Here is a 13,313-nt window from a genome sequence, read left to right as displayed (position 1 = left end):
CACCATTGAGAATAATGTTTGCTGTAGACTTATCATATATGCCCTTTACTAGGTTGAGGAAAGTTCCTTCTGTGCCCATTTTTTGAAGTTTTAATCATAAATGGGTGCTAAATTTTGTCAAAGGCTTTTTCTGCATCCATTGGATTTCATAGTGCCAGTAAAATCGACAGCTCCAACAGAGGGGGGGGGGGGGGGGCGGGGAAGGAGAAAAAGAAGAAAAAAGCCAAAAGAATCTACAGAACAAGTCAAAAAATAAGAATAATAAATGTTTTTCTTGAGTCATTGCTGTCAGCGTCCTTTCCCTCGCTGGGAGTCACAGTCCACTTTACCTCCCTAGGATGCCCTCCAGCACTGTGCTGATCTCTGGACCTGCTGTGGGGGCAGCTTAGATTCTAATCTGGTCCAACTCCTGTGTGTTCTTGCCTCCAGTGTCCAAACCTATCAGAACTAGTGAGTTTTCTTTTGTGGGAGTTCTCAATGACCTTTTATATATTCCATAGACACAGAGTCTGCCTAATTGATCGTGTGGATTTAATCTGCAGCTTGTACAGCTGGTGGGAAGGTTTTAGGTCTTCTTCCTTAGCCACACTGCCCCTGGGTTCCAGTTGTGGTTTTATTTCCACCTATACATGTGGTCCTCCACTGGGGTTTGCTCCTGCGGCTGCCCTGGAGGACTTGGGTTTGCCCCTGTGAAGGCCAGGTGTGGAGGTGGTTCCGCCGCTTGGGTTGCAGGGGTTCTGGCAGCACCAGGTACTCAGGGGAGTTGGCGACGAGGGCAGCAGGACATACAGTGCTCTAGAAGGGTATGGCAACCAGTATTGGCCAATACGCTCCAGTATTCTTGTCTGGAGAACGCCCCTCCTCCCTGACAGAGATGCCTGGCAGGTCACAGTTTACAGGACAGCAAAGAGTTGGACAGGACTGAAGCGACCCTGTGGGCGTAGACGCAAGATAGCGGACAGCTGCCTGTGGCAGCTCTGCCCCAGTGAGAGTTGAGCTTGAAGGTGGTGCAGCTGCTTGGGTTGCAGGGACCCTGGCAGTGCCTAGTGTGCAAGGATACGGACTGCCTCCGCTGCCAGAGTTACATCCCTATCAGAGCCTCTTGTAGCCGGCGATCGAAAGGCCTCTTTGGCCATTCTACCTGTAGCTCCACCTGCTCGAACACTTAGAGGGCTACCTTGCCTGGGGTCCTTCTCTGTTGTTCGGTGTGTCAGGCACATAGAGGGGCCCCCCTGGCTAGAATCCTAGTCTGTAGGTTGGCGCCTCTGGCACTTAACGTGGCACCCTGGGTGGGGTCCTACTCTGTAGTTCAGTGTGTCAGGTGTTTGATGGGCCAGCCTCTCTATTGTCCAGCTGCCGATGCTGGCGTGTGGGGAGAGAGAGGCTATGGTGATGGCTCCATCCCCTACCCGTGACTCCACTTGAATGGATTCCACTTGATCGGGAGAGAAGCCAAAGACTCTGCCTACCTGATTCAGAGCCAAAGTCTCGGAAACAATAAGTGGACTTAGGCCACCACAATAACGATATATATATCCTTGGTGTTTTTCTTCTTCTGTGAGGCTTTTTTCCCACTTTAGCGTGAATAATTTTTTGTATTTAATTAAAAAGAATTTAAGCCCCAGCGTCTTTGGTAGATGATGGATCTAAATTGGGAAAATATTTTCCATATTGTGTTGAAATAAAGTCACGTTGCAAAATTCTGTTGATTGACATTAGAGTGTTGTTAGTGGAGACTGGTTGTTGAAAAGATAGGAAAAGTAGGCTCTTCACAGCGAGGCAGGCAGTTGTAGAAAAAGGACGATGACCAAGATATAGGGATAGTGGTGGAGGCGGATTGTCTGCCTTTTCTGCTGGGGATTCTCCATCAGTTCCCAGTAAAGAGACCGAAGAAATACAGCAGATGAGGCTTTTCCACTGTTAAGGTGGTATTTTAAAATTTAACTTTATTTTATATTGGAGTAATGTTGATTTATGATACTGTGCTAGTTTCAGGTGTACCGCAAGGCGATTCAGTTATGCATGAACAGATATCCATTCTTCTTCTATTCTTTCCCCATATAGGTTATTACAGAATATTGAGTACAGTTGTTGATTCTCTGTTTTATATACAGTAATGTGTATCTGTTAATCCCAAACCCAATTTATCCCTCCTTTCCACTTTTCCCCTTTTGTAACTGTAAGTTTATTTTCAAAGTCTATGAGTCTCTTTCTGTTTAGCTTGAGTTGCTTTCTCACTGTATCGTTATCATGGCAGGTACTGACTTGTCTTCCCTGGGGATTTGGCTTTAACCAGAACTGTGTAATACACAATGTCCCACGTTACAACCTTCTGACCTACAATTCTCCTCTTTACTGTCTTGCTCAGTTGAAGGTTTTGGTTGTTGCTGTTATTACTGATTTTGTTTTTAGCACTCCTTTAAGCATTTGTGATATATGGACAGTATTTCTAATTTATGAAAGGTAATACAATGCAGTTAAAAAGTACTGAAGGAGTCATCGGATGCGGTTTCTCCCCCAAGTTCCCTTTTTCTCCTCTCCTCTTTTTCTGGGTAAACGTATTCAGTCCCATACTTTGGATTATATAGGTCAACTTTTCTTCTGAACTGCGACGTGTATCTGTTTATATGACATCTCCAACTCAACGTGTCTGAAATACAATTCTTAATTTTTCTTCTTAAACCCTGTCCCTGTTCCTGCATTCCATCCCCAATTATTTCCATTCAGTAAATGGTATTGTCATCTGTGAGTAGTTGTTCATTTGCTAAGTCGTGTCTGACTCTTTGCAACCCCGTGGACTGCAGCCCACCAGGCTCCCCGTCTCATCGAGTTTGCTCACTTTCATATGCATGAAGTCAGTGATGCTGTCTAACGGTCTCATCCTCTGCTACCTGCTTCTCCTTTTCTCTTCAGTCTTTGTCAGCATCAGGGTCTTTGCCAGTGAGTCGGTTCTTCACATCAAGTGTCCAAAGTATTGGAGCTTCAGCATCAGTCCTTCCATTGAATACTCAGGGTTGATTTCCTTTAGGATTGACTGGTTTGATGTCCTTGAAGTCAAGGGGACTCTCAAGAAGCTTCTTCAACACCACAGTGAACTAAAGCATCAGTTCTTTGGCACTCAAACTTCTATATGGTCCAACTCTAACAGCTGTACATGAGTACGGGAAAGATCATATCTTTGACTGTATGGACCAGTCCAGCTATAGTCATGCGCCGGTTAGAGATAAAGTGTAATAAGGGAATTTTTAAACAGAGTCAGCCTAAAAGACAAAATAAGCTAATTTGTAGAATAGAAATGCAAAATGATGACTGGAGATAAAAGCGTGGGCTACTAGAATCCAGGTCTGAAGTGGCTGGGGTGGCTAGGCATTCAGTTTCTATGGGTATACAGAAGTAAAAGTGTTACATGGGAGTCAGAGAGTCCTCTGACTAGGCTTATCAGTTAAAAGTAGGAGTCAGAAATGGAACTCTCCTGCTCCTAGAAGAAAGTTTACATGAAAGGTGGAACCAGCTCTTTTCTGAAACTGCATTTAGCATAAAAACACTTAAAATATTTATCTAGAGATGGGAGAGGGCCAAACTTGAATGACTCAGTAGCTGAGTCTATGGTAGCTGATAATGCCTGGAGTGTGCAGTCATCAGTATTAGACCTGGTTTTTAACTAGGGCCCCATAAAGTAAAGTGAAGTCGCTCAGTCATGTTTGACTCTGCGACCCCATGGACTGTAGCCCCCCAGACTCCTCCGTCCATGGGATTTTCCCAGCAGGAGTACTGGAGTGGATTGCCATTTCCTTCTCCAGAGGATCTTCCCAACCCAGGGATCAAACCTGGGTCGACCGCCTGAGCCCCCAGGGAAGTCCAGGGTCCCATGGGTACTGGTAAAGACAAAAATGAATGAAACATGGTGGATAAATAGAGGGAGTGAGTAAACAGAAATTCCAAAGCACAATTAAAGAAAAAAAGCTAAACCTAAAAAGTCATTCAATAAAATCAAATCAGGAGATGGATTCACTCCCAAATGTAATGAAAGTAGTAAATAGAAATTAATAATTTTCTAAAGACTTATTTTAAAACTGTGTATGTTTAGGATTCTTCAATAGATAAATAATAAAAAGCACTTTAAAAGAATAAGAACTTATGATAAATTAGCAGAAATGAAATAAGAATAGACAAACATAAAAGTCAATTTGCCTAGAAATGTAGTTATAGGAATTAGGTCAATAGATGGAATGAATTCTAAAGTAGACATGATTAAAGAGAGAACTAGTAAAGTGGAAAATTGTTCTAACTCTAGATCACCCAGAATGCATAATAAAGACATAAAATACTCAAAATTACCTAATTATGCCATTAAGAGATATTAAAAATAGGTTGAGAAGCTTCAGTATACATCGAATGGGAGTTCTAGAACAAGGGGCTGTAAGAATGACTAAGAAATGATAACTAAAGAACTACATCCTGAATTTATCAGAACTGAAAACTTGAAACCTCACATTAAAAGTACGCTCTGCATACTAAGCAGGACAAGTAAAAACCAATCACAATGAGAAACATTCTTTGCAAGTATAAGGATAGAGCAACTAGAAGGCTAGAGACATTTAAAAGTTACCAGAGAGAAGAAATCTCCAAAAGATTATCAACTGTGCAGGCTTCTCCACAGCAACAATTGCGGCTAGAAGATAATGAACTAATATCTTTAAAATGCTGAGTGATGATAACTTTATCCATCTAAAGCACCACTGAAGATTGAGGACAAGAGAAAGACATTTTGGGTCAAGGATAAAATAATTTATCTTCAGCATACCCTATCTATAAGAATTTCTAAAAAGCATCCTTTAGCAGAAAGAAAAGAGAACCCCAAGATAGGATGAGGGTGTACTTTTTGGCAAAGCCACTAAACAATGATAATAACAAAACCAATTATTTTTGTAAAGGTTATTCTGATTCTCTGGAAAATAATAACAAGGAGTATTAGGTAGCTCAAGTGTGCTAGGAGCATAGTCTTGTTCAAGAAGATGGAAGTGCTGAATACTTTCAACTATAACTTTTTCTCATAAAGCCAAGTATAAGTACATATTGTAAATGTATGTATGTATTTAATGAGCACTGCTATGTCCCAGACACTGATCTAGGCTCTGGGAATAAGACCACTGGGGGAAAAAACTCCTCGTTGAGTTTATACTTTAGTAGGAGGAAACTATATATTGTTTAAAAACAGTAGTATAGCACAGACAGGCTTGAAAGAAATACATTGGTAAATAGGAAAAGATACGCTTGACAAATGTGATGGTCTGATGAGGAAACACACTGGTGTGGCAACAGTGACGTGAGATAGAATACTGTTGACAGTGAGCACTGAAGTGCATTGGGCAGCTGGAGCATTGATATAACACCTAACACAGCCTTAAAAGTGAAAAGTGACAGGATCAGAAGGAAAACGGAGGAGCCCACAGATTAGCATATCTCTATTAAAACAGATAGGTAGGGACTTACCTGGTGGTCCAGTGGTTAGGAATTGCTTCGCAGTGCAGGGGACATGGGTTTGATCCTTGGTCAGGGAACTAAGATCCCACGTGCTGCAGGGCAACCAAGCCCACACACCGCAGCTAAGACTCGATGGAGCCAAAGAAATACATATCCTTAAAAACAAAAATGAATAGGTAAACAGAAAATTAGTCAAGAAAGCACATATACCTTGTTTTGTTGCACTTCCCTTTATTGTGCTTTGCAGACACTTCACTTCAGTCACTTCAGTCGCTCAGTCATGTCCAGTTCTCTCTGACCCCATGAACTACAGCCCGCCAGGCCTCCCTGTCCGTCACCAATTCCCAGAGTTTACTTCAACTCATGTCCATTGAGTTAGTGATGCCGTCCAACCATCTTATCCTCTGTCGTCCCCTTCTCCTCCCACCTTCAATATTTCCCAGCATCAGGGTCTTTTCCGATGAGTCAGTTCTTTGCATCAGGAAGCCAGAATATCAGAGTTTCAGCTTCAGCATCAGTCCTTCCAAAGAATATTCAGGACTGATTTCCTTTAGGGTGGATCGGTTGGATCTCCTTGCTGTCTAAGGGACTCTCAAGGGTCTTCTCCAACACCACAGTTCAAAAGCATCAGTTCTTCAACGTTTAGCTATCTTTATCGTCCAGCTCTCACATCCATGCATGACTACTGGAAAAACCATAGGACTAGATGGACTTTTGTTTACAAAGTAATGTCTCTGCTTTTTAATATGCTGTCTAGATTGGTCATAATTTTTCTTCCACAGAGTAAGTGTTTTTAATTTCATGGCTGCAGTCACCATCCGCAGTAATTTTGGAGCCCCCCAAAAATAAAGTCTGTCACTGTTTTCCCATCTATTTGCAATGAAGTGGTAGGACCAGATACCGTGATCTTAATTTTCTGCATGTTGAGGGTTTGTTTTTTTTCTTGTTTATTTTTTAAAAATTTATTTATTTTAATTGGAGGCTATTCCTTTACATTATTATATTGGTTTTTCCATACATTGACATGAATCTACCTCTGGTGTACACGTGTTTCCCATCTTGAACCCCCCCCCCCCCACCTCCCTCCCCGTCCCATCCCTCTGGTTTATCCCAGTACACCAGACCCGAGCATCCTGTGTCATGCATCGAACTTGGACTGGCGATAACCCTGTATACGAGACAGTAAAAGAGACACAGATGTATAGAACAGTCTTTTGGACTCTGTGGGAGAGGGTGATGGTGGGATGATTTGGGAGAATGGCATTGAAACATGTATATTATCATATGTGAAACGAATCGCCAGTCCATGTTCGATGCATGTTGAGTTTTGAGCACACTTTTTCACTCTCCTCTTTCACTTTCATCAAGAGGCTCTTTAGTTCTTTGCTTTCTGCCATAAAGTTGGTGTCATCTACATATCTGAGGTTATTGATATTTCTCCCGGAAATCTTGATTCCGGCTTGTGCTTCCTCCAGCCCAGCATTTCTCATGATGTCCACTGGATAGTAGTTAAATAAGCAGGGTGACAATATACATCCTTGACGTACTCCTTTTCCTACTTGGACCCAGTCTGTTGTTCCATGTCCAGTTCTAACTGTTGCTTCTTGACCTGCATACAGATTTCTCAAGAGGCAGGTCAGGTGATCTGGTATTCCCATCTCTTTAAGAATTTTCCAGTTTATTATGATCCACACTAAGGCTTTGGCATAGTCAATAAAGCAAGAATAGATGTTTTTCTGGAACTCCCTTGCTTTTCCGATGATCCAGCGGTTGTTGGCAATTTGATCTTTGGTTCCTCTGCCTTTTCTAAAACCCGCTTGAACGTCTGGAAGTTTACGATTCACGTATTGCTGAAGCCTGGCTTGGAGAATTTTGAGCATGACTTTACTAGCGTGTGAGATGAGTGCAATTATGGGGTAGTTTGAGCATTTTTTGGCATTACCTTTCTTTGTGATTGGAATGAAAACTGACCTTTTCCAGTCCTATGGCCACTTCTTGAGTTTTCCAAATTTGCTGACATACTGAGTGCAGCATTTTCACAGCATCATCTTTTAGGATTTGAAATAGCTCAACTTGAATTCCATCACCTCCACTAGCTTTGTTCGTAGTGATGCTTCCCAAGGCCCACTTGACTTTACATTCAATGATGTCTGGCTCTAGGTTGGTGATCACACCATCGTGAATATCTTGGTCATGAAGATCTTTTTTGTATAGTTTTTCTGTGTATTCTTGCCACCTCTTAATATCTTCTGCTTCTGTTAGGTCCATACTATTTCTCTTCTTTATTGAGCCCATCTTTGCATGAAATGTTCCCTTATTATCTCTAATTTTCTTGAAGAGATCTTTTGTCTTTTCTATTCTGTTGTTTTCCTCTATTTCTTTGCACTGATCACTGAGGAAGGTTTTCTTATCTCTCCTTGCTATTCTTTGGAACTCTGCATTCAAATGAGTGTATCTTTCCTTTTCTTCACAGCTATTTGCAAGACCTCCTCAGACAACCATTTTGCTTTTTTGCATTTCTTTTTCTTGGGAATGATCTCGATCCGTGTCTCCTGTATAGTGTCACGAACATCCATTGATAGGTCATCAGGCACTCTGTCTATCAGATCTAATCCCTTGAATCTATTTCTCACTTCCACTGTATAATCGTTATGGATTTGATTTAGGTCATACCTGAATGGTCTAGTGGTTTTCCGTACTTTCTTCAATTTAAGTCTGAATTTGACAATAAGGAGTGCATGGTCTGAGTCACAGTCAGCTTCCAGTCTTGTTTTTGCTGACTCTATAGAGCTTCTCCATCTTTGCCTGCAAAGAACATAATCAATCTGATTTCAGTATTGTACATCTGGTGATGTTCATGCGTAGAGTCTTCTGTTGTGTCATTGGACGAGGGTGTTTGCTATGACCATTGCATTCTCTTGCAAAACTCTATTAGCCTTTGCTCTGCTTCATTCTGTACTCCAAGGCCAAATTTTCCTGTTACTCCAGGTGTTTCTTGACTTCCTACTTTTGCATTCCAGTCCCTTATAATAAAAAGGACATCATTTTGGGGTGTGAGTTCTAGAAGGTCTTGTAGATCTTCTGAGAACCATTCAACTTCAGCTTCTTCAGCATTACTGGTCAAAGCATAGTCTTGGATTACTGTGATATTGAATGGTTTGCCTTGGAAATGAATAGATCATTCCGTTGTTTTTCAGATTGCATCCTGGTACAGCATTTCAGACTCTTGCTTTGCAGACACCACAGTTTTTACAAATTGAAGGTTCGTGGCAACCCTGTGTTGAGCAAATCTGTTGGTGCCTTTTTTCCCAAAAGCATTTGCTCACTGCATATCCCTGTGTCACATTTCGGTAACACTTGCATAACAGGCATATCTCTGAGATATTGCAGGTTTGGTTCCAGACTACTTCAATACAGCAAATATCACAATAAAGCAAGTCATGCAAGTTTTGGGGGTGGATTTATATATAAAAGGCTCTCCATGGGCCTCCCTATTCACTTAGTCACAATGATGCTGAAATCAGGTCAACTAATCTTACAATGGCCGCTAAGGGTTCAAGTGAAAGGAGTTGCATACCTCTCACTTTAAATCAAAAGCTAGACATGATTAAGGTTAGTGAGAAAGTTATGTTGAACGTTGAAACAGGCCAAAAGTTAGGCCTTTTGAGCCCAGCAGCCAAGTTGTGAATCCAAAGGGAAGGTTTTTAAAGAAAATCGAAAATGATAACTCTAGTGAATTCATGAATGATAAGAAAACAAAACAGCCTTATTGCTGATACAGAGAAAGTTTTGGGATCTGCATAGATCAGCCAGCCATGGCATTCCCTTAAACCCAAGCCTAATCTAAGACAAGGCCCTAACTCTAATTCTGTGATGGTTGAGAGGAATGAGACAGCTTCAGAAGAAAGGTTTGAAGCTAGCAGGGGTCAATTTCGTGAAGACTAAGGAAAGATATCATCTCTGTAGCATCAGAGTTCACGGCAGAGCAGCAAGTGCTGATGTAGAAGCTGCAGCAAGTTATCCAGAAGATCTAGCTAAGATCATTCATGAAGGTGGCTGTTCTAAACAACAGATTTTCAGTGTAGACAGAACAGTCTTCTATTGGAAGAAGATGTCACCAGGACTTTCATAGCTAGAGAGGAGAGGTCAGTGCCTGGCTTGAGAGCTTCACAAGGCAGGATGACTCTCTTGTTAGGGGCTAATGCAGCTGGTCTGGTGGCTCAGTGGTAAAGAATCTACCTGTCAATGCAGGAGATGTGGGTTTGATCCCTGAGTCGGGGAAAATCCCCTGGAGCAGGAAATGGCAACCCACTCCAGTATTCTTGCCTGGGAAATTCCATGGACAGACGAGCCTAGTGGGCTACAGTCCATGGGGTTTCAAAAAGAGTAGGGTATGACATGGCAACTGAACAGTAACAAAATGCTCATTTGCCGTTCTGAATTATGCTAAATCTTTTCTTCCTGTACTCTGTAAATGGAACAACAAAGCATGGGTGACAGCACATCTGTTTACAACATGGTTTACTGAATATTTGAAGCCCACTGTGGAGATCTGCTGCTCAGAAAAAAGAGATTCCTTTGGAAATATTACTGCTTATTGACAATGCGTCTGGTCACCCAAGCACTCTGATGGAGATGTACAAGATTAATGTTGTTTAATGCCTACCTTCTCAACATCCATTCGGCAGCCCACAGATCAAGGAGTAATTGGAACTTTTAAGGCTTTATTATTTAAGAAACATATTTTGGGAGTGGCACACCTCACAGCTTGCATGATCTTCGTTTCCTGACCAGGGATTGAACCACAGTGAAAAACCACAGTGCCAAATTCTAACCACTGGACTGCCAGAGAAGTCCCATAAGAAATACATTTTTAGGCTGTAACTACCGTAGTGACTCCTCTGATGGATTTGGGTGGTTAAATGAAAACATGGAAAGGATTCACCACTCTAGATGCCATTGAGAACATTCGTGATTCAAGGGAAGAGGTCAAAATAGGAATATTAGCAGAGTTTGAAAGAAGTTGATTCCAACCCTCATGGGGCCTTGTGGGGCTGTAAGACTTTGGTGGAGGAAATAATACCTAGTGTGGTAGAAAAATCGCAAGAGAACTAGAATTAGAAGGGGAACCTGAAGATGTGACTAAGTTGCTTCAATCCCATGATAGGACTTTAATGGATGAGGAGTTGTTTCTCATGGGTGAGCATTAAGAAAATGATTTCTAGACATGGAATCTACTCCTGGTGAAGATGCTGTGAGGACTGATGAAATGACAACAGAGGACTTAGAATATTACGTAAACTTAGTTGATAAACAAAAGCAGGGTTTGAGAATATTGACTTCAGTTTTGAAAGACATTCTACTTTGGGTAAAATGTTGCTGCTGCTGCTGCTAAGTCGCTTCAGTCGTGACCGACTCTGTGCGACCCCATAGACGGCAGCCCACCAGGCTCCGCCGTCCCTGGGATTCTCCAGGCACGAACACTGGAGTGGGTTGCCATTGGGTAAAGTGTTACCAAACAGTCATTCATGCTACAGAGAAATTTTTCATGAAAGGAAGAGTCAATGGATGTGGCAAACTTCAATATTATCTTATTTTAAGAAATTACCATAGTTATCTCTCCTACAGAAACCACCGCGATCAGTCAGCAGCCTTCAAAATCGAGGCAAGACCCTCCACAACAAAAAGAGTATGACTCACTTGAAGGCTCAGGTGACGGTTAGCATTTTTTAGCAATAAAATATTTTTTAATTTAGACATGAACATTGTTATTTAGACTCTTATGAGTTGATACTACATTCTACATTATAATATAAATATGGGTTTTATATGTACTGGGAAACAAAATAATCCCCATGCCTCACATTATTGTGGTATTTGTTTATTGTGGTGGTATGGAACCAGACTACAATATCTTTGAGAATGCCTATATAGAAGATTTGAACAACACAACTAATAAAGTTGGTCTAATACATATAGAAAATTTTGTACCTAACAAATAGAGAATAAGCGTTATTTCTTTTTTTTTTTTTTTTTGATTATTTATTTATTTGCATTACAATAGTTTAATATGAACAATCAGAGCTAATGAACAGTATAACAATATTTTACAACTGAAATAATTAAACTATAAAATTACTACATAAAACAGGTCTGATCTAGCTAATTTACTTTCTATAATCTCTTCAGTGCTGCAAAACCATTTCTTTCTTTTTTTTTTTTTTCATGTTTTAATAAACACTTCGTCTTTTTGTATTGCTTTCTTTTTCATCACAATAATAGAAATATAACACCATATATCACTGTAAAACACATTTCCACATAAATGCTGATAAGCACAAAATATTTTTCATCATTTACATTTTACCTGTAATAATATATGGCAGGATTAAAGCTGCATCCATCATGTGTCTAACTAACCTTGCTGTAATGAATTTTTAAATGTAATGGTTTCTGTCGCAAAGTAAAATCGTACATAATGTCTAGTGACACAGTACGATGGTGGATGGGTGGTTTTGGAAAATGGAAATGCAACTTCATTTTTAATTAGATTAATAAACTTCACCACCTCCACCTCCAGCCAGCTTCCCAACCCTCCCTCCCACCACCATTATTTATTTATTTATTTATTTTAAATGAGGCTTTTAATTAATGTTTGACAGAGCTGATTCAGGTTGAATAGACTAAATTTCTTTAAACAAACTTACTTATACTCCAGAGTCCTTTAAAAACTTAATAGCATTTATACATTGAAGGTATTTGATTTTCTTGTAACTAGCACTTCAAATGCAACAAGCATTTGAAGCAACAAGCATTTGACCCAACAAGTAAAACTTTCTACAGTTCATAACTTTTATAAATAAAATAAATTAAATGTACAGTGAATAAGTTCTCTGAAATATTTCAATATTCCTGCAGGTTCAGTAACATCATAAAATACATATCAACTAAAATTCACAAATCTAAAAACCTGTTAGGCATTTTTAGGCGTTTTAAGTTGGAAATGAAGACCAATGTTACATCGTAATATGCCAATACAAATAGTACTTCAAATAGCAAATACTACAGTTTGTCCCAAACTTTAAAAACTATTCATGAACTCAACACTGAACTATTGATGGCTATGAGAATTGTTTCCTAGCCTTTTTGAAAATTTCAACCCATTTACGTTTAAGGTAATTATTGATAAGTACGATCCCGTAGCCATTTTCTTTATTGCTTTGGGTTCAAGTTTATACACTCTTTCTGTGTTTCCTGTCTAGAGAAGATCCTTTAGCATTTGTTGGAGAGCTGGTTTGGTGATGCTGAATTCCCTCAGCTTTTGCTTGTCTGTAAAGCTTTTGATTTCTCCTTCATATTTGAATGAGATCCTTGCTGGGTATAGTAATCTGGGCTGTAGGGTATTTTCTTTCATCACTTTAAGTATGTCTTGCCACTCCCTTCTGGCCTGAAGAGTTTCTGTTGAAAGATCAGCTGTTATCCTTATGGGAATCCCCTTATGTGTTATTTGCTGCTTTTTGCTTGCTGCTTTTAATATTTGTTCTTTGTGTTTGATCTTTGTTAATTTGATTAATATGTGTCTTGGAGTATTTCGCCTTGGGTTTATCCTGTTGGGGACTCTCTGGGTTTCTTGGACTTGGGTGATTATTTCTTTCCCTATTTTAGGGAAGTTTTCAACTATTATCTCTTCAAGTATTCTCTCATGGTCTTTCTTTTTGTCTTCTTCTTCTGGGACTCCTATGATTCGAATGTTGGAGCTTTTAACATTGTCCCAGAGGTCTCTAATATTGTCCTCATTTCTTTTAATTCGTTTTTCTTTTTTCCTCTCT

The 13,313-nt window shown here is 40.2% G+C and overlaps 2 pseudogenes across 1 annotated transcript in view; one reads left to right on the top strand and one right to left on the bottom strand.

Annotated features, from left to right (window-relative positions):
- LOC148777524 (acidic leucine-rich nuclear phosphoprotein 32 family member D-like) overlaps positions 1-13,313 on the bottom strand; it is a 146,973-nt pseudogene that overhangs the window by 35,351 nt on the left and 98,309 nt on the right.
- LOC148777525 (acidic leucine-rich nuclear phosphoprotein 32 family member D-like) overlaps positions 1-13,313 on the top strand; it is a 145,455-nt pseudogene that overhangs the window by 41,725 nt on the left and 90,417 nt on the right. The gene's annotated exons all lie outside the window — the stretch shown is intronic.

This window comes from Moschus berezovskii, chromosome 6, assembly GCF_049115385.1.
Source record: "Moschus berezovskii isolate FMDL1 chromosome 6, NW_MosBer_1.0, whole genome shotgun sequence".
In the NCBI taxonomy this organism is placed as follows: domain Eukaryota; kingdom Metazoa; phylum Chordata; class Mammalia; order Artiodactyla; family Moschidae; genus Moschus; species Moschus berezovskii.
The sequence above is the reverse complement of the archived record's forward strand: the minus strand, read 5'-3'. Positions and strand labels throughout refer to the sequence as shown.